The sequence below is a fragment of the Halichoerus grypus genome, chromosome X, assembly GCF_964656455.1.
Source record: "Halichoerus grypus chromosome X, mHalGry1.hap1.1, whole genome shotgun sequence".
NCBI classification, from domain to species: Eukaryota; Metazoa; Chordata; class Mammalia; order Carnivora; family Phocidae; genus Halichoerus; species Halichoerus grypus.
The window spans coordinates 82,641,514-82,661,685 of record NC_135727.1 but is presented as its reverse complement, the minus strand read 5'-3'; the positions used below and the strand labels follow the sequence as shown (position 1 = coordinate 82,661,685).

Below are 20,172 nucleotides of genomic sequence, written 5' to 3'. Positions count from 1 at the left end.
ACGGAATAAGATTTTTGTTTCAACTTCACCACATTGTTTTATACCCTAACTCTGCTACTTATTATTTACATCCTTAAGCTTGAATTTGTGCATCTCCGCAGAGTCACCTCCAAGTGCTGATTGAGAAGATCTTTCCAAAACTCTCCATCATACTGTTTTTCCTTCCTTTTTCTTCCTGTCCCTTTCCTCTCCTTTCCCAAACACACAAAGCCTCTGGCATTTTCTAAGCCAGGCCTACATCTGTGAAGTTAATGTCATGCTGCTGTTTTGTCTCACCCTTACTGTGGGCTCTGTGGTCCCTTTGTAAATATGTGTCCCTTACTCAGCTGGGACTCTCTCTCTCATCACCACTGCTGGGTACAATGCAACCCGTACCCGGGCAGGACTGCAACAATAACTTCCATAATAAATACCCCTTATACTGTATGCCTTCAGAGAGGAGGGTCTTGATTTTTAGAGATATATCCTGGTCTCTAATCCCAAATTTATGGGATTAGTTTGCTGTGATGAAACCTTCTTGACAGATGATTCTACTGAAGGAGCAGCCTGCACATAATCTAGCTCAGGCAGAAAACTATACCTCTTCTTTGATGAGTTTCGATATACCCAGGAGTGCCACAAATGACTCACATTTAATTTGAGACTCAAATGTCCACTGGTATTCCCCTACCAATGAGATAAGATCCTGTTTCTTTGCTCAATATTTTTCCTTTTAAGATACTTAATCTCACTTTTTTGCAACGAGTTTGCTACCAGAACCCAGGTGTTGTGAAAACCACCACTAAATCTAAACCAAAATGGGAAAAGAAAAGACTCACATCAACATCATCATCATCACTGGACATGTAGAATCGGGCAAGTCTACCACTACTGGTCATCTGATCTACAAATGTGGTGGGATCGACAAAAGAACTATCAAAAAATGTGAGAAGGAAGCTGCTGAGATGGGAAAGGGCTCCTTCAAGTATGCCTGGGTCTTGGATAAACTGAAAGCTGAACACGAATGTGGTATCACCATTGATATCTCCCTGTGGAGATTCGAGACCAGCAAGTATTATGTGACCATCACTGATGCACCAGGACACGGAGCCTTTATCAAAAACATGATTACAGGCACATCTCAGGCTGACTGTGCTGTCCTGATTGTTGCTGCTGGTGTTGGTGAACTTGAAGCAGGTATCTCCAAGAATGGGCAGACCCTTGAGCATGCCCTTCTGATTTACACACTGGGTGTAAAACAACTAATTGTTGGCGTTAGCAAAATGGATTCCCCTGAGCCACCCTACAGCCAGAAGAGATATGAGGAAATCGTTAAGGAAGTCAGCACCTACATTAAGAAGATTGGCTACAACCCCAACACAGTAGCATTTGTTCCAATTTCTGGTTGGAATGGTGACAACATGCTGGAGCCCAGTGCTAACATGCCTTGGTTCAAGGGATGGAAAGTCACCCGTAAAGATGGCAATGCCAGTGGAACCACACTGCTTGAAGCTCTGGATTGCATTCTGCCACCAACTCGTCCAACTGACAAGCCCTTGCATCTGCCCCTCCAGGACGTCTACAAAATTGGAGGTATTGGTACTGTCCCTGTGGGCTGAATGGAGACTGGTATTCTTAAACCTGGCATGGTGGTCACCTGTGCTCCAGTCAATGTTACAACTGAAGTATAAAATCTGTTGAAATGCACCATGAAGCTTTGAGTGAGGCTCTTGCTGGGGACAATGTGGGCTTCAATGTCAATAACGTATTTGTCAAAGATGTTTGTTGTGGCAAGGTGGCTGGTGACAGCAAAAATGACCCACCAATGGAAGCAGCTGGCCTTAGTGATTATCCTGAGCCATCCAGACCAAATCAGTGCTGGATTTGCACCCATGCTGGATTGTCACACAGCTCACATTGCTTGTAAATTTGCTGAGCTGAAGCAGAAGATTGATGATTGTTCTGGAAAAAAGCTGGAAGATGGTCCCAAGTTCTTGAAATCCGGTGATGCTGCCATCGTTGATATAGTTCCCGGCAAGCCAAGCCTATGTGTGCTGAGAGCTTCTCTGACTCTCCTCTTCTGGGCCATCTTGCTGTTCATGACATGAGACAGACGGTTGCTGTGGGTGTCATCAAAGCAGTGGACAAGAAGGCAGCTGGAGCTGGCAAGGTCACCAAGTCCACCCAGAAACCTCAGAAGGCTGAATGAATATTATCCCCAATACCCGCCACCTCAGTCTTAATCAGTGGTGGAAGAACAGTCTCAGAACTGTTTGTGTCATTTGGCCATTTAAGCTTAATAGGAAAAGACTGGTTAATGATCACACAATGCATCATAAAACCTTCAGAAGGAAAGGAGACTGTTTTGTGGATCATTTGTTCTTTTTTGTGTGTGGCAGTTTTAAGTTATTAGTTTTTAAATTTAGTACTTTTGAATGGAAACAACTTGAGCAAAAATCTCTGTCACAGAATTTTGAGACCCATTAAAACAAAAGTTTAATGAGAAAAAAAGACATTTAATCTCACCAATTTAATGAGATTTTTGTCTCTTTATTTTGTCTCTTTAGATCAGAGTTATAAGCCATCTCCACCAAATCAGAAGAGTAATCTGTGGTGAAACACATCCATTATTACCTGATGATGAAAAGGAACTGTGCAAGGAAGCCAATAGTCTAGGCATCAATTTTGGGGAACCCATCACCTCTCAAAATAGATTTTATACTGCAGTTATCACCGGAGGGGAGCCCTATGGCCTACACAATTACACAGTGGATGGATGGATGTAATGCCTGAGTATTCCATGCTGTCATCTATGAAGTTACCTGAGCTATCAATGATATTGACGTACTTGCTTAACAAGTGAAGAAACTCCAGAAGGCTGTCTTCCATCCTCAACTGGCATCATCCTAGCACTAGGGGAGGAATATGCACAGTCATTGGTGATGACTGCTGCAAGTGAAGTCCCAGAAACCTTTATCATGTCTTTTTCATGAGTTAATACATCTATGAACATAACTAAAACATTCAATAAGTGAACGGCAATCATTGTGACCTCTGGGAAGTTTTGGGTTAGTTTTAGGTGGCAGGAGATGGGACATCTTTTCCTACATATTCCAAATAAGACTGCAGTCCTTCTCACAAACGTTTCTTCCCCCCTTCAAGGGCTAGTGACCACTCTTAAATCAATCCTATCACATTTAATCAAGAGCAGTGGTACCAAGCAGATGATCCAAGCTATAATTAAGGAAAACAAAAGACCAAATAGCAAGCCTCTTCCACCTCTACTCAAGACATTTCTTTAGCTCCTGAACAGTCTTACTGATTTATATGTCCTCTTCTAGATGGACCAACTATGAGAAATAATCCATCTTCACCAAGAGGACTATGAAAAGACATAATAAAAGATTTCCGGTCCCCCCACCTTCTTTCTCTTTCTTCCCTCCCCCCCCCCTTTTTTTTCTATCTCCCTCCTTTACTCGGCAAACTTTAGCTAAAAGATAAACTGCAGGCTTGCAAAGCCAGTTCTTAAAAAATACTGCTCTCTTGTTTATTGAGATTGCACCAATGACCCCAAGCAAAGAGCACAAACAAACAAACAAACAAAAAACAGGAATGACCTCCAACCATGAGATGCAGTTAAAGTAGAAATCTGCTGCCTAATCCAAAACAGCAGGAACACCTACCTCGCTACCCTGTAAAACTCCAACTTTGCTTAAATTGAGGAGTCACTTGCTCTTTGTTTCCTGAGGCATATCAGTGGAATAAAGCCTCTAACCTCTATTTGAATCACTTAAATCATTTCCTTGTAACAGATCTTAAACCATCCATGACCCTGCTTAATTATCTTAATAAAAGAAACATATCCCCCCAGAGATTTATGAACACACACATCCACTATAGTATTAATTGTAGTAGGAATAAACAGGGAAGTAGTTAAATAATTACGATAAAAAGCATTTGATGGATTTTTAGGTACCCATAAAATTAAGTTTTCCATTGTATTGACTGATAAAAGGGTGTTTCAATTTTTTTTTATTCCAAAAGGTTGTGTAAAAATGTGTTTATACCCTAACATCTTTTCAGTGATTTTTCTCTAGGCAAAGAGATTCTGGGTGATAGATTCATTGACCTTACTGCTTCCCCACATTCTCTAATTGCCACTATATATATATACTGAAGATGGAGAGAAACTCTCATTGAAACTCAGGCAGTGTCAGGAGTTCCCCTCCCCAGAATCCAAATCACAGCTTTCAAACTGCTAGTAAAGTTGGCCCTGGTATCCGTTTCCTGCATGCATGCAAATTTCCGACCTCAGTCTTTGGGTGAAGCTCTGCATTTAGAGAAGAAAGACCATAAGAGAAGAGAAACATTGTAATGAGGCTGAATGAAACACAGAGAATTCCTCCAGGGAGCAGACCAGACTCTTGCACAAACATGACCACAGGTCCACAAACACTACTTTTGACTAGTTTCTAGCCTCACAACCGGGTGAGATTGCTGAAAGGTTAAGGAGAGTAAACCATGCAGTGTAGCTGGGCCAATTCCAACTACCCATGGGAACTATGATTCTGGTCAATATAAAGTGATAACACAAATATGCATCCCTGTAATAGTCACAATAGCAAACAACGATATAATATGAGTAGAAATGGGCAGGGGAGATGTTGCTATGGGAATAATTACACCAACCTGACAATATATCTGAGAGGATAGCAACCAAAAGACATTTAAAGGGAGGGCAGGATCTGGGTGGACTGAGAAGTCTGAGAAGTACATCTGAGAAGTACAAAGGCACTAAACTTCCAGCTTTCATACAGGGCAACCAGTATATACTATTTTATTTCTGACATTAACTGAGTATTAGCGATATGAACAGAGATTCCCAAATTTTGTATCCATTACTAACACCCAGACAGCTTCGTGAAAACTCAGATTGTTATGTTTTAGAGTTTTTGATTCAGTGAGTCTGAGATGCGTATTGTAAATTTGAATTCCTAACAAGTTCCCAGATGCTGCTGCTGTTGCTGCTGCTACAGGGGAATGCTTTGAAAACCACAGGCCTAAATATGCCAAGAGTACAGCTAAGGATGAGTATCTTACAAATCAGCACAACATGTAAGAGGAAGATTGGCAAAAGCACCGACCATATGGCAAAACATAGAAAACCAAAGGGAATGCAAACATATATAATGTAATACAATATGATATGATAACCTGTGTGGGTGCCTTAACGATAGTAGAAATATTAGGAAAGGACAAAGGGGAAAAAGTTGTTTGTTCATTAGTGTCTTTTCCCCTTTTGAGGCTTTGTCTTTTTTTTGTTTGTTTGTTTTTTCCACTCAAGAAGGGGGTTCTGGAATAGTGCATTGGCCAGAACTGTGTCACAGTGCAAAATCCCTGCTCTGGATGGTGTTCTAAACCACTATGCTGGATGAGCTCTCCATGGAAGAGTAGCTAGAGAAGTGAAGAAGTCTAAAGATGGAGCTCAAGGCCAACCACATTTAGAGGTCAGGAAGAGGAAGACCAGCAAAATCCGAGAAGGAGGAATCAGTGAGGTAGAAGGAACAGTGGGAAAATCGCTTTCCTAGAAGCCAAATAAAGAAAAAGTTTCAAGGAGGAAGGCATGATCAGTTGTCTAAAAGGCAGCTGAGAGGGTCAAGTAAGAGTAAGATGAGGACTGGGGAAATGGCAATTAGATTTAGCCTCCCAGAGGTCATTTGCAACCTTGATGCAAGCAATTTCGGTGGAGCATTTTTTTAAAGAATTATTTATTTATTTGAGTGCGGGGGACAGGCAGAGGGAGAGGGAGGGAGAAAATCCCAAGCAGACTCCTCGCTAAGCACAGAGCCGACATGGCGCTCAATCTCACAACCCTGAGATCATGACCTCAGCCAAAACCAAGAGTCAGACACTTAACCAACTGAGCCACCCAGGTGCCCCATAATTTCGGTGGAGTATTGAGAAGAAAGGCTAAATAGAGCGTGTTTAGCTGAGAATGGGAGGAAAAGATTTCGAGACAGTGAATCCAGACACACCTCTGGGGGATATCTGCCAGAGAGGGGAGGAGAAAAATGGTGTGGTAGCTAGAGGGGTAAGCGGGAGAAGTTACAGCTGTCTGTTTACTAATGAGAATGATAGGAAAAAAGAAAGAAGCAATAGTACAAGAGAGGCGGGTGGGAGAATTTCTGGAGAAATTTCCTTGGGAAACTGTCAGGTATAAATGGAATCTCGTGCCTGAGTGGAATGGAATGGCTTTAGATGGAAGCCTTAAGAGTTCATCCAAAAGGCAGGAGGAAATGCAGAGTATTATGGGCACAGGTGAAGTGGGACAACAGTGGGAGCTTATGGGAGTTCTCCTCTTATTGCTTCTATGGTATTAGTGAAGTGGAGAACAACGTCACTGGCTGTGAATGAAGAAGGGAGAGGAGTTTATGGAAGCATGACAAGAGAGTAAGGTAGGAAAGGGTTGTTCAAGAGAGTGGGGAAATGAATAAGCTAGGGTATTTGTTCTTAACTCCAGCTTCACATTAGAATCACCTGCAGAAAGATAGAGGTCTAGTTTTACTCTTTTACATGTTGAATATCCAATTTTCCAAGCGCCATTTATTGAAGAGACTGTCTTTTTTCCGTTGAGTATTCTTGGCTCCCTTGTCAAACAATCAGTTGACCACTAAACTTATGGTGGTAATCAGTTCCCAATATATGTAATTCAAATCATTATGGTGTACACTTTAAATTTATACAGTGCTATATAGCAGTTATATCTCAATAAAACTGGAAAGAGATCAACATTTGTTAAATACCCCAAAACAAAAACAAAACAGAATCACCTGGAAAGTTGTTAACAATTTGGGGTACGAATTAGTGCACATTTTTTTTTAAGATTTTATTTATTTATTTGACAGTGAGAGAGAGAGAGAGAGAGAGAGAGAAAGAGCACACAAGCAGTGGGCGTGGGAGAGGGAGAAGCAGGCTTCCCGCCGAGCAGGGAACCCGATGTGGGGCTTGATCCCAGGACCCCAGGATCATGACCTGAGCCGAAGGCGGACGCTTAACCGACTGAGCCACCCAGGCGCCCCTAGTGCACATTTTCTGAGTAGAGCTGGGGCATTGGTATTACTAAAAGCTCTGTATCTTATTCTAATATCCAGCCAGGGTTGGAAAGAACTGGATTAGGGAAATGTAGTATTATTTCCAGACAACTTTAGAGACCCGCTTGAGGTCCATGTCATGGGTTTAAGGTGGTACCATTCTGCACAGGTATTTCTTTCTCTGGATACTTTCAGATGAAGACTGGAGGGCTGCAGGTTTTATGTATGTAGAGATTTGATTCAACTGAAATTGAAATTTGGAAGGAGGGAGGGAGAGTTGGAGGGAAGGGGAGGAAGAGGGGATGAAGAGAGAGAGAGAGAGAACATGAGAGAATCATATATGAGGATATAGGAAGGTCGAGGGGCACTAAAAATGTTGTAGGGTTACTGAATAGTAGATCCCATTGGGGTTGTACTGCTGTCAATTTCAAGGTGCTTGTGGAGATGGGATGCAGAAAACAGTATCTATTAGGAAAGTGTAATGCTTGAAATTGAAATGATGGAGGGTTTTCAGTTATTATCGATGACACAGGCTGGGGAAATGTTCTCAGTAGAGGGGTAAATCCCACCCTTAGTGCATGTTTTGGAAATTTGTATGGGCATTTTTGAATGTCAAAAGGATGTGGAGCATTACTGGCATTCAATGTGCCAGGGTCAGGGATATGCAGGATATCCCCACATGTGGAAGAATGTCCCAAATAGCAAGATCATCCAGTAGCCTACTGAGCATTTCTTGAGGTGAAGAATCCTTTTAAAATAATCTCAAGTTATAAACTAACTCCATTTTACATATAACTACAAATTATACATTTTACACAGTTTCAATATAGACTGACTTTTCTATATTAAATATGGAATGATCATGAAGGGAACATTGTAATTTGTTTTTGTCTCTCACAGCCTTACCAATAATCATTCACACTTTCAGAAAACCACATCTGTGAAAGTAACTGTAATTTGTGGTGTTTGTATCTATATCTATCTATGTATCTATGTATCTATGTATCTATCTATCATCTATCTATCATCTAACTATCATCTATCATCTATCTATCTATCATTGCTCATCTATCATCTATCTATCATCTATCTATCTATCTATCTATCTATCTATCATCTATCTATCTATCTCTCTATCATCTCTCATCTATCTATCTATCTATCTATCTATCTATCTATCTATCTATCATCATCTATCTATCGTCTATCTATATGAATTCATGGGAATTTTATCAATAAGTACAGGAATAAAATTTTTTGCCCTTCAGTTCAAATTGGGTGAAGTACCAGTACCTACTTCATAGTGTCCTTGTGAGGATATATTGTGCTCAAACTAGTCAACACTTACAACAGTCCTTGGCAAATAATAAGCACTCAGAAAGTGTTAGCTATTATTTCTATCACCATCATCATTATTTTAGAGATCCAGAAGTTACAGTTTGTTTTGGAGTTTGGGACAGACACTATCTCCAGGATGAGAAAATATCTTCATCTATTCATTTACCTCTCAATCTCATGCACCAAGGAGACAATCTTGAATGCCAGCTGGTGTCTCTTACATAGAAAATGTATGAAGAGGTCCAATGTCAGGATGATACAGGGGGAGTAGCCCAGAAAGAAGAGCATGGAATAGGTCTGATGTATACTCTAACCTCCTCCATTCATTGTTGTATATTCTGAGAAGGCTCAAATTTTATTTATCCTGGAATTCACATCAGTCTACTCACCTCCTCAGGTTTTCTTGGATACCAATTTTCCTATGAAAAGTATCTTCCTGTGAATAAAATAATTTACTCACACTCCCATGTTTTCCTGAACATCGTCTATCCCTCCCTCAAACCCAAATTAAGAATAACACCAGTAAAAAAAGGTAAGAGTAAGGACCTCTGGGAAATTATCTCCTTCTTAAAAGTAATGAGGAAACTGGCAAAAAATGCCAGCATAAACATTTTTCAGAACTCAGGAAAATAACCAAAGGACTGAAGAAATCAGGGAGCTTTCTGGTGTTTCCCCTAGCTTCCTGGTTTAACTTTGACAAACAGCAGCCTGAAATTGCAGTGAACAGCAGCAGCCTGGTAGTCACCAGAGGGGATAGAACAGGGCTGGAGTTCCATTCCCAGAGAGATGCTATTACTTGACCTGTCTGGTGGTTCCCTGGAAAACCCCACCCACAAGGCTGTCCTTATTTGACCTCTCTCAGAGCTTGCCCAATGGGAAAATAAGGGCAATTGGTAAAAACGACTAGAGACAATTGTTTATGACCACAGCTGCCTCTAGCAGTGGATAAACAGATGGGGACAAGCAATAGGCTACCCAAAAAACTGAAAGGAAAATCAAGGAATTGAGGTGTCCATATATAGGGCTTTGATAAATTCCTACACATTCCTGGAGGTGTAGAAAGCCATGCATAAGGTTGTGCCCATGGTCAGGAAAGATCTGAGAAGACTTTAAGCTCCTCATTCAGGCTGACCACGAAGCTCTGTGCAAGGATGAAGTGGAAGCTAAGGCAGTGTTGTCAGTTGACTGGCTGAGGGTTAAAGGCATGTCCCAACATGTACACAGAGCCCCTTTGCAGACTGGGAGACTTACTGATTGCAGGCCTTAAGGAAATCTCCATCCAATTATTAGCTGACCACTAACTAATGAAACAAAGGCTTTAGTGGCCACACACAACAAAGAATACAGACTTTACATAATTATTGCACAGAATCCTTAAATGAACAGAACTATAACAACAACAAAAATAACAACCTGGGTTGGGGGTGGACCAGAAATATGACTTCCAGAGTTGCAACAATATATTATATAATATGTCCAGCTTTCAAGAAAAAAAAATCAGAAGACATACAAAGAAACGAGAAAATAAATTCCAAACACAGGAAAAAGATGCAATCAATAGAAACCATCACAAATAGAAACCATCACTGAGGAAGCCCAAACACTGGACTCATTGGCCAAAGAGCTAGATCTTCTATTTTAATATGTACAAAAAAATGAAGGAAAGAGAGTGACTTCATCATGGTAGCAGGATAGGAGTTTCCAGCACTTGTAACCTTGCAGAAACATCAATTTGAACAACTATCCACACACGAAAATAGATTTCTAAGAGCTAAGGTTTCCAGATGAGGGATTACAGCAACTGGCAGAAGCACAGAAATAATAAAAGATGCATCAAGATGGATAAGAAAGACAGTTTTGCATTACCTCCATCACCCCTCCCCCAAGCCTGGCAGCTCAGTGTGGAGAGAGACACTCTCCCTGTGGGGCAAGGAGAGTGAAGTGAGCACCCAACTTCACTGTGAACCCCAACACAAGACCCACACAAGCAATAGGTCAGCCCCTGTGGCCTCAGACTCTGGGCCAACTCCTACAACCCAGCCTACATGCATGCCTCAGCACTAGCCCAGTTCCCCTTGGACCTAAGCTCCAGGCAGGGTCTTGTGGCCCAAGGCCCCCAGTCTGCTGCAGAGCCAGGCCAGCCCTTGGGGACCCAGTTTCCAGGCCCATCCCAGTGGTCCCTGGAATCTCATCAGCCCCCACAACCAGAGTGCCGGAATGCCCCAGCTCCAGGCTACCTCCACAGATCCCAGCTCCCAGCCTGCCTCACCATCAGGCAATCACCAAAGGCCCCAGCCACTAGGCTGGTACCTGTAGACCCAATCTCCCAGTTCACAACAGCACCAGGCCAGTCACTGTAGATCCAGTGGCCAAGCCTACCCCAGGAGCAGCCAGTGCCTGGTTGGCTCCCACAGATTCAGGATCCAGGCCCATCTACATGAATCCAGGTCCCAGGTCCACCTCCCTTGGCTCTGGCAGCAAACCTGCCATGCAGACCTAGGCTCCAGGCTATCCCCCACAGACACAGGTACTATGCCAGCCCCTGTGGATCCAGGCAACAGTCCTGGCCCTGTGGACCCAACTGCCAGGCCTACCCATCTGCTGACCCAGGCACCAGACACCAGCAGCAAGACTGCCTGAAGAAACCACCAGAGAGTCACCCACACTCTCTGGACAGGGTAGCTGGGGAAGGGCTTTCTCTGCCAAACCCAGTGTGTAAAGACTGAGAGAGGTGACAACTTCTCCAAATTTGCACACACCAACACAAAGCAAACAAGGATCATGAATAATCGAGGAAACATGACACCGCCAAGGAAACAAATCTCCAATACCTGACCTTGAAGAAATGGAGATCTATGAATTGTCTGACGTAGTATTCAGAATAATCCTCTTAAAGAAAATCAGTTAACTAAAAGAAAACACAGATAGACAACTAATTGAAAGTAGGTAAACAACACAAGAACAAAATGAAAATTTCAACAAAGAGAAACCATTAAAAGAAAAAATCTGACATAAGTCCAAAAGTTAAAGAGTACAATCACAGAACTGAAGAATTCAATAGAGAACTTCAATAACAGACTTCACCAAGCAAAGGAAAGAATCAGTGAACTCAAAGACAGGTCATTTTAATTTATCCATCTGGAGGAGCAAAAAGAAAAAAAAAAAAGAGTGAAGGAAGCCCAAGTTAATTATTTGATGCTATTAATAGAAGCAATTTACACATTAATGTATTCCCAGAAGGAGAAAAGGGAAAAGGGAGGGGGGGCAGATAGCTTTTTTTTTTAATTTTATTTTTTTATGTTATGTTAGTCACCGTACAATACATTATTAGTTTTTGATGTGGTGATCCACGATCCATTGTTTTCGTATATCACCCAGTGATCCATGCAGTACGTGCTCTCCTTAATACCCATCGCTAGGCTAACACATCCCCCTACCCCCCTCCCCTCTAAAACCCTCAGTCTGCTTCTCAGAGTCCATAGTCTCTCATGGTTCATCTCTTCCTCCGATTTCCCCCCCTTCATTTTTCCCTTCCTTCTCCTAATGTCCTCGATGCTATCCCTTATGTTCCACAAATAAGTGGAACCGTATGATAATTGACTTTCTCTGCTTGACTTATTTCACTACAGACAGCTTATTTAAAGAAATAATGGCTGAGGAGGGACCAAGATAGATCTCCAAGGACACACCAAGACGACACCTATTTAGAGAACAATTCCTCCTGTCGAAATCACGATGAGTTATCACTTCATATACGCAAAGACTCCTATAATCAGAGAGAAAGAAACCAACAGGTGTTGGCAAGAATATGGAGCAGTTGGAACCCTTGTACTTTGCTAGTGGAAATGTAAAATGGTGCTGCAGATGCTGTAGAAAACAGTTTGGCAGTTTCTGAAAAAGTTAAATCAAAATTACCGTATGACCCAATAATTCCACATCTAGGTTTATGCATACAATAATCAAGAACTGTTATTCAAACAAATACTTATACGTCACTTTTCAGAATAGCACTATTCATAATAGCTAAATGGTAGAAATAACCTGAAAGTTCATCAATGGAGGAATGGATAACCAAAATGGTTATCCACATGGTGTACACATTCAGTGGAATGTTATTCAGCCAAAAACATTTACTGAAATACTGATACTTGCAACAACATGGATAAATGCCAAAAACATTTTGCTAGCTGAGGGAAGTGAGATACGAAAGTCCCCCTATTGTATGATCCCATTAGAGGAAATATCTGAAACAGGTGAATCTATCAGGACAGAAAACAATTTTTTTTTTTTTTTTCCAGGTGCTGGGGGTTAGTGAGAATGAAGACTGATTGGAGACTGAATGGAGAGGTTTTCTTTTTTTTGTTTTTGTTTTTGTTTTTTTTTCTCTCTCAGAGGGATGAAAACATTTTAGAACTAGATAGAGGAGGTAGTTGCACAGCATTGAGAAAGTGGTAAATAAACTTGGTAGAAAAGTTATTGCTACAATTTATAGTGAAAAAATGAAAATATTTTAAAAAATTAAAATACTGAATCACTTCTATATTATTGTGCGAGGTCAAAGTATCAGGATACAGTGCATTTCTCAATTGGAACTTTATTTTCTCTTTGGGGAAATAGAGGTCATAAAACACCAGCATAAGGAATCTGGAATTTTCCCTGCTCACATATGTTCCTGACAGGGTCCTTTAGGAGGAGTACTCATGTGAATACCTCCTTGCTCAACCACACTCTTCGCAATACTCAGACTGCAAGGCAGTACCCTTCAACCCACTCACCTCTCCATCAGCCAGGTCAACTCCTCACAGTGGGGAGCAGCCTGTGAACCCAACATGTATATACAGAAAACATTTCCCCTTGACATATCTATATGCCTGTTGGTTGACATGACAAGGCATCTAGGAGGGATCTGAGTTATCTCCCAATCATAGCAGGTTTAGTCTCACTTCAAGTCTCTCCTCCCCCCGCCCCGCCCCGCCCCATTCTCTCTTGGTGTTGTGTGTCAGTACAAGTTCTTATGTTTAGTGATTTGTGGTACACTCTGCTAACCTCCAAAGAAGTCAGCTGGTGTGGTGGGAAGAGTGCCCTGGGCTAGGAGTCTGGAGTAACAACTTCTAGCTGTATGTTGACATAAATTGATCAAATCTGAGTTCTGTTTGTGGTGATTGCTAGATACAGTTTTTTAAAAGACTTTATTTATTTGAGAGAGAGAGAGTGCTCAGGAGCAGGGCTGGGGTGGGGTTGGGGGGTGGGGGGCTGGGAGTGTTAGGGTGGAGGGGTGGGGCGTAGGGAGGGGCAGAGGGAGAGGGCGAAAAAGACTCCCTGTGGAGCAGGGAGCCTGACCTGACCTGAGGGGCTAGAGCCCAGGATCTCAGGATCATGACCTGAGCCAAAGGCAGAGGCTTAACCAACTAAGCCCGCCAGGTGCCCCATGCTAGATATAATTTTAAATTCAGGTATTGAAGTAGTGGTGCCTTTAGCCTGGAACCAACCCCTCCAGCACCTAAGTCACCTGTGTTTCCTCTGACATCCTGCGCTAATTCCACCAGAGTACTCACTCCATTGTGTGGTCATTGCCAGTTTTGTCTCCCTCTTCACTAGACTGTGGGCTCCTTGAGAGAAGGGGCCATCTTCTTCACCATGATGTAACCCCTAGTGCCTGGCAGAGTTTCTGGCACAAGCGCACACTCAAATATTTCCTGAATGAGTAATCTCTACTGTTTCTACTCGAATTGAGTGAGGATATTTAGCCATATTGAATGCCTGAGTACTCACTCTCCAAATCCCTTATGCTACGCTATAATGTGGTATGAAATGCCTCAACATTTAAACCAGAAAAGTATTTTTATTTTGCTATTGATAATCTAATTTCCCCAATCTATAAAATGAAGTTCTAAAGCCCCCTGTCAGTTTCAAATGTATTCATTGGCCACTCGCCCCCTCCCAACCCTGCCTCTGACCCTCCCACCAATCCCAGTATATTCAAAGGAAAACCAGGACAGGGATGGCATTCCCAGTCGGAGCTTCTCTATCTGATGGGAAAGGGGCTGAGGTGGGCTGAAACTCACCCATTTAGCCTTCCAGGCATCCTGCACAGCCTCCCTGGGTGGACCCAATCAGGAAGCGCACATGGAAAATCTGGACTAGATATTTCTTCAGCTCCAGAGGTATGCACGACAAAAATTATGCCTGTTTCATGCCCGCTTGCTTTTTAAATTTTGTTCAGTTTTTTTTTCTAGCTTTATTGAGATGTAGTTGACATATGATATTGTGTAAGTCTAAGATGCACAATGGGATAATATGATACATCCATATGTCGTGAAATGTTTACCTCAATAAGGCTAACACATACTTCACTTCACTTAATTAACATTTCGTTATTGTCATGGTGGGAACATTAAAGCTCCACTCTCGTAGCTGTATACTTGTATAATTTCAAGGATACAACACAGTATGGTTAACTATAGTCATCATGCCATACATTAGGCCCCCAGAACTTATTCATCATGTAACTGGAGGATTTTACCCTTTGACCAACATTTTTCCATTTCTCCCAAACACCCCAGCCCCTCGTGCCCATGTTCTTTTAAATACTGAGATCAAATCCATTAAAAAATAAAGGCAAATTTTGCTTCCAGAGAACCCCCTCCCCCCCCTTTTTTTTTTCACCTGTCATGGTGTTTTGCCCAGCTTTTTGAGTTTTGTCTCATAGACTATCTAAGTAGTAAGTGTGGGTAGTTGGACCCACCCTCTGGATTTATTGCTCAAATAGTAGGGGAAAGGGATGTGATGGGGACACTTCTTCCCTCTCTGTGTATTCTTGTTTTGGGGGGGGCCTGTGTTAACATGAATTTATTAAAGCATTGCTATGCATCAGTATTTACCATTTATGTATGGGTTATTATGAGAGTTAAATGAGATTTTATATATAAATAGGTAATATGATCTATAATACATAATACACATATATGTGCTTCACCTCAATTAAGGCTCATAAAGACCGTAGGCGGTAGGTCATTTCCCCATTTCTCAGGCAAGGTAACGAAGGCTTAGAGAGGTAAAGTGATTTGCCCGAGGTCTCACAGCACATAAAGGGTGGCATGGAAACTCCAGCCCAAGTCAGTGTGCCCCAGAACGTGTTCTTTTTTTTTATTATTAACATATAATATATTATTTGTTTCAGGGGTACAGGTCTGTGATTCATCAGTCTTACACAATTCACAGCGCTCACCATAGCACATACCCTCCCTAATGTTCTAACCCTTTAGAACACCCTTGAGAAGTTCACCCCCCCCATAAGTCCACAATTAGCCTTACAGTCATGTCTTGTACACAGAACAGTAGGTATGATGTTTGCTAAAACTGGTTCTGAAACAAACTGAAAGGACTGCCTCAATACAATTATGTGCTGACAAGATTTTTTTAAAAATCAGACAATAACAGATAAAAGCAACATGAAATCATTTATTGAGATAATGACCACTCAGGCGAGTAATATCACACAGCAATGTAAGGTAATCTTCAATATCAGATCATCTTTGTTTTTGTATTAAAAATAAAAAGAATTTTTATAAGTACTTCAACTAATTCCCCTGGTGACACAGAATAATAGCTGTGGTCCTGGTCAGATCTTTTGAAAGAATAGGTGTGTGCATGTGTGTGTGTGTGTGTGTGTGTGTGTGTGTGTGTGTACAGAAATTACCAATACAGATGGTAAGAGGGAATTTAGAAATATATAGATCTTGTAGTTTTTCCTGAAACCTTGGGGAAGGGGCATGTATTTTTTTCTCAGGGCACAAATCTAACAGTCAAGGTGGATGTTTGGACTGCATTGCATTAAAGGGCATCATCTCCTCAAGGGGACATCCCCTGTAGCCCAGGCCTGGGAGTCCCTGGGGAGGGAGCCAGGCTGTTGTTACTTGGCCTGGGTGGCAGAGGGGACCTCGGCGACCAAGGTGTCCTCCTCCTCAGCGGCGCTGCTCTTCTTGGCCAAAGCAACCAAAGCAGGTGTTTCAGCACGGCTCTTCTCGATCTTGCCTTCTCCTCCCACGGTGTCCTGGCCCTGGGCACCAGGCGCCTGCTGTGGGCGGCGGCGTGGGTTGTTGGGGCGGCGGGATCCGTAGCGTGGCGGGGGCTTCTGCTGCGGACCGCTGGCCTCACGTCCGCTTTCCTTGTCTTCCGCCTCCAGCTCCTCAGAGATGCCCGCTGAGGGTCTTGGACCAGGAGTGGTGGTGCCTCGGCCCCTAGGGCGACTCAGCAGGTAGCTGGGGCCTGGCCCTCGCCGCGGGGCGCCCTCGGGCCTTGAGGCTGGGGCGGACCCGGGCAGGTGGGTGGGCCTCGGGCCGCTGGTGGGAGCGAGGATCGACGGGCGGCGGGACACGGCGGAGGCCCTGCGGGACGGCGGGAAGCGCCGCAGCCTTTGGTCTTGGGGTCCGCCGGGCAGGCGGCGCCTCTGGCCCTGGGCCTCGGTGAAGCCTTCGCCACTGGCTTCACCTTCGTCGACGTCCTCCTCAGCGCCCCTGGGACCTCGCGGGGGCGGTGCGCGGCGGCGAAGGTAGAAGCCCCTGCGGAAGCGGGGGCGGTTGGCAGCGTAGCGGCTGCCCTGCACCGGGGCACCTGCTGGCCCGGTCACGTTAGCGGCCTCGGTGCCCCGCTCACCCTGCACCACGTCGAACTCGACTGTCTCGCCGTCGCCCACGCTGCGTTGGTATTTGTGAGGGTTGTTTCGGGTGATGGCCGTCTGGTGAACGAACACATCTTCCTGGGTATCATGCCTGCTGATGAAACCGTACCCGTTCTTCACGTTAAACCACTTGACGGAGCCGCGCACCCTCTTGGCGATGACCTTTTGGGGCACCTTTCCCTTGGCGCCTGCTGCCGCGGTGGTCTTGGGGATCGCATCTCCGCTGAGGTTGCCTGCGACTGGTGCCCGGGGAGGATCTCCGCCTTCCAAGGAAACCAGGAGTTTCTGCGTGGCTTGAGGCGAGACTGAGGCGGTCACCTCCGTGACGGTGACCTCTCCCACCTCACTCATGAGGCTGTCCTTGCTCTCCTTTCTCGGAGAACCTGAGGGAAATTTGGTCCTCGGTGATGGGGGGGGGGGGAGGGGGAGGGGGGAAGGGCCTCGGGCTGGAGGCAGGAGCCTCGCTCTGGAAGGAAGGGTCTTGGGTCGGGGCCCAGGACTCTTTGGCTTCACTCTGAGACTCTTGGAAAGGCCTGTGGCGTCTCCTGGGGCAACAGGACGCGGACCAAACAGTGGTTGCCCCGGTGACGTCTCAGTGGGGTCCTAGAGGCTGCCTGAGCTGGGGGGTGGGGCCGATGCACTCTGCCTCGAGGGCTCCAGGTGCCACGTCACAGCACCTCTTGGTCCCTCATGGAGAGGGGTGCACTTGAAGCTCTAGGAAGTGGTCTTCTTGAAGACTCTCTTGCTTGTGTGAGTGGGTGGGAAGAGAGGACCCACTTTCCATCTCTCTCCCTTGGTTGGAGATATTCCCAGCCTTCTAAGGGCACTCTCTAAATACTCTCACAGAACCCTGTTCCTCTTCCAACCCCTTGTGAGCTCTGTATGTGGGTGAGGCATTTTGTGTAACTTGAGACAAAATGACAACCACATGAAATTAAGACCCAATCAAAGAAGCCCACTGTGGGTTGTTTTTGTGTTTGGTTTTCCTGCAGAGGGACTGGGGAAGCCTGCCAGGGCTAGAATGCTAGTACTGCGAGGACACTAAACTAGTGCAGGTTTATCCAGGCTAGTGTTAGGGTTGTGGAGAAGTGAAGCTGAGTGGGAACACTTTTGTTAACTGGGACATCCTGAAAACCTTGTTGAGCTCTGTGTTCTTGCCCACATAAAGCAAATAAATGATCAGGTGGAGTAAAATAGAACTGAGCGAATTTGCCTTGTATTTTAACTGCAGATCCAGACTCTGCCCCCCCCCCCAATGGTTTATAACTCTGTGATCTTCATCCTAAATTGGGGTTCTGATTTAATTATATAGAAACCCTAAGAATTCAGCCTAACTACAGTGTTAATACTGTGGTAAGGGACAGCTAGCTCTACTGAAATATAACCTTTCAGAAATGATGGTAGAGCAGGCTAAAATAGCAGATGGCAACTGGTCAGAAAACTCAGTTTTCCTTTATTAACAAGAAAAATGAAAATAAGCCAAGTTCGCCTACCACTTTAGAGTTTACAGAAACCTCTCACATGTTGTGCATTTGAGCCTTGCAACAACCCACTCTATAAGGAAGTGGGGCAGGTGTTGTTTTTACTTCAGTTTGACAGATGGGGGAACTGGGGCCCAGAGATAACAAGATCTAACATCTGACCTCAGATAGATTTCATTCCAGGTCCAGGTCTCTTTCCACCACACGTCACCGGCCTTCGTGTACAGTTTTGTCACTTGTTTCATCTGATGTCAGAGAACAGGGACCTCTTTCAGAGAGGTCATACAACCCAGCAGAGAACCCAAGAAACCCCTCTTGCATGGATGATCTGTCTCCCCTGTGTTCAGGCTCCCAGGCCTGCCCCTGTTCAGGGGCAAAAATTGCCTTCATATCAACTAATCAGCAGCCCCTGTTCCCACATGCGGTAACCTTCTGCCTGCAACCAACTAGAAAATAAACCCTATAGTAGACTCAGGAGCCATTTCTTTGACATGCCGGTGTAATACCAAATGGAAGAAGGGATGCTCATTTTTATTTTACTATTTAAAAAACACTTCTTGGGGCGCCTGGGTGGCTCATTCGGTTAAGCATCTGCCCTCAGCTCAGGTCATGATCCCAGGGTCCTGGGGTTGAGCCCTGCCTCAGGCTCCTTGCTCAGCGGGGAGCCTGCTTCTCCCTCTCTCTCTGCCTGTCGCTCCCCCTGCTTGTGCGCTCACTCTCTCTCTCGCTCTGAAATAAATGAATAAAAGATAATAAATAATAAAATAAAAATAAATTAAATTAAAAAAAAAACAAAACACGTCTTCAGGCATCATCTCTTGTGGTTTTTACAACAAGCCTGAGAGAGAAGCAGGCTCCTGTCAGTATCCTCACATGACTGTGAGTAAGTCAGGGCACCAGGGCACAAAGCATCTAACTGACCTAACCAAGGACACCCATGTAGTAAGTGCAGAACCAGGATAATACCTTTGGGAATTCAGGCCCTCTGGTTCTTAGTCCACTGTATGCTCCACTGTCCCACGAGGCCAGTTCTATGATATTGTCAACAGTTCTTTCTTTCATGTCCTGAGAGCTCTTCTTGATGCTTCCCATATTTGCCATGGTCATTCCCATCTCTGTGCCCGTGTTCACTTTTTTCCTCATTCTCCTAGAAATATACCTTCTCTCCTCTCCTCTGTCTGTACAAATCCTATCTTCCGTCTGAATCTCAGTTTTGCAGTCCCCTCCCACTCCCTTTCCAAATGTACCAGTCGACCCCAATCTCTTTCTTCTTGGAAATCTGGTTGCACTTACAGCCCAAAGGTTAATGGCTACTCTACTTCTTCCCTAATGTGTAAGGCTTTCTGTCTCACTATTATCCCCACTAGATTCTAAGCTCACTAAAGCTCACCAAAGAGTGAACACCTTAGGGGCAGCTTTAGGTGGCTCAGTTGGTTGAGAGTCCGGCACGTGATTTCGGCTCACGTCATGATCTCGGGGTCCTGAGACTGAGCTCCACGTCAGGCTCTGTGCTCAGCGGGGAGTCTGCTTGGGATTCTCTCTCTCCCTTTCCCTCTGCCCTTCCCCCTGCTCTCTCTCTCTCTCAAATAAATAAATAAATCTT

At 44.1% G+C, this 20,172-nt stretch overlaps 1 pseudogene; it reads left to right on the top strand.

Annotated features, from left to right (window-relative positions):
• Positions 1-758: 758 nt before the first annotated feature.
• LOC144380429 (elongation factor 1-alpha 1 pseudogene) lies at positions 759-2,282 on the top strand (annotated as a pseudogene).
• The last annotated feature ends 17,890 nt before the right edge of the window (positions 2,283-20,172 follow it).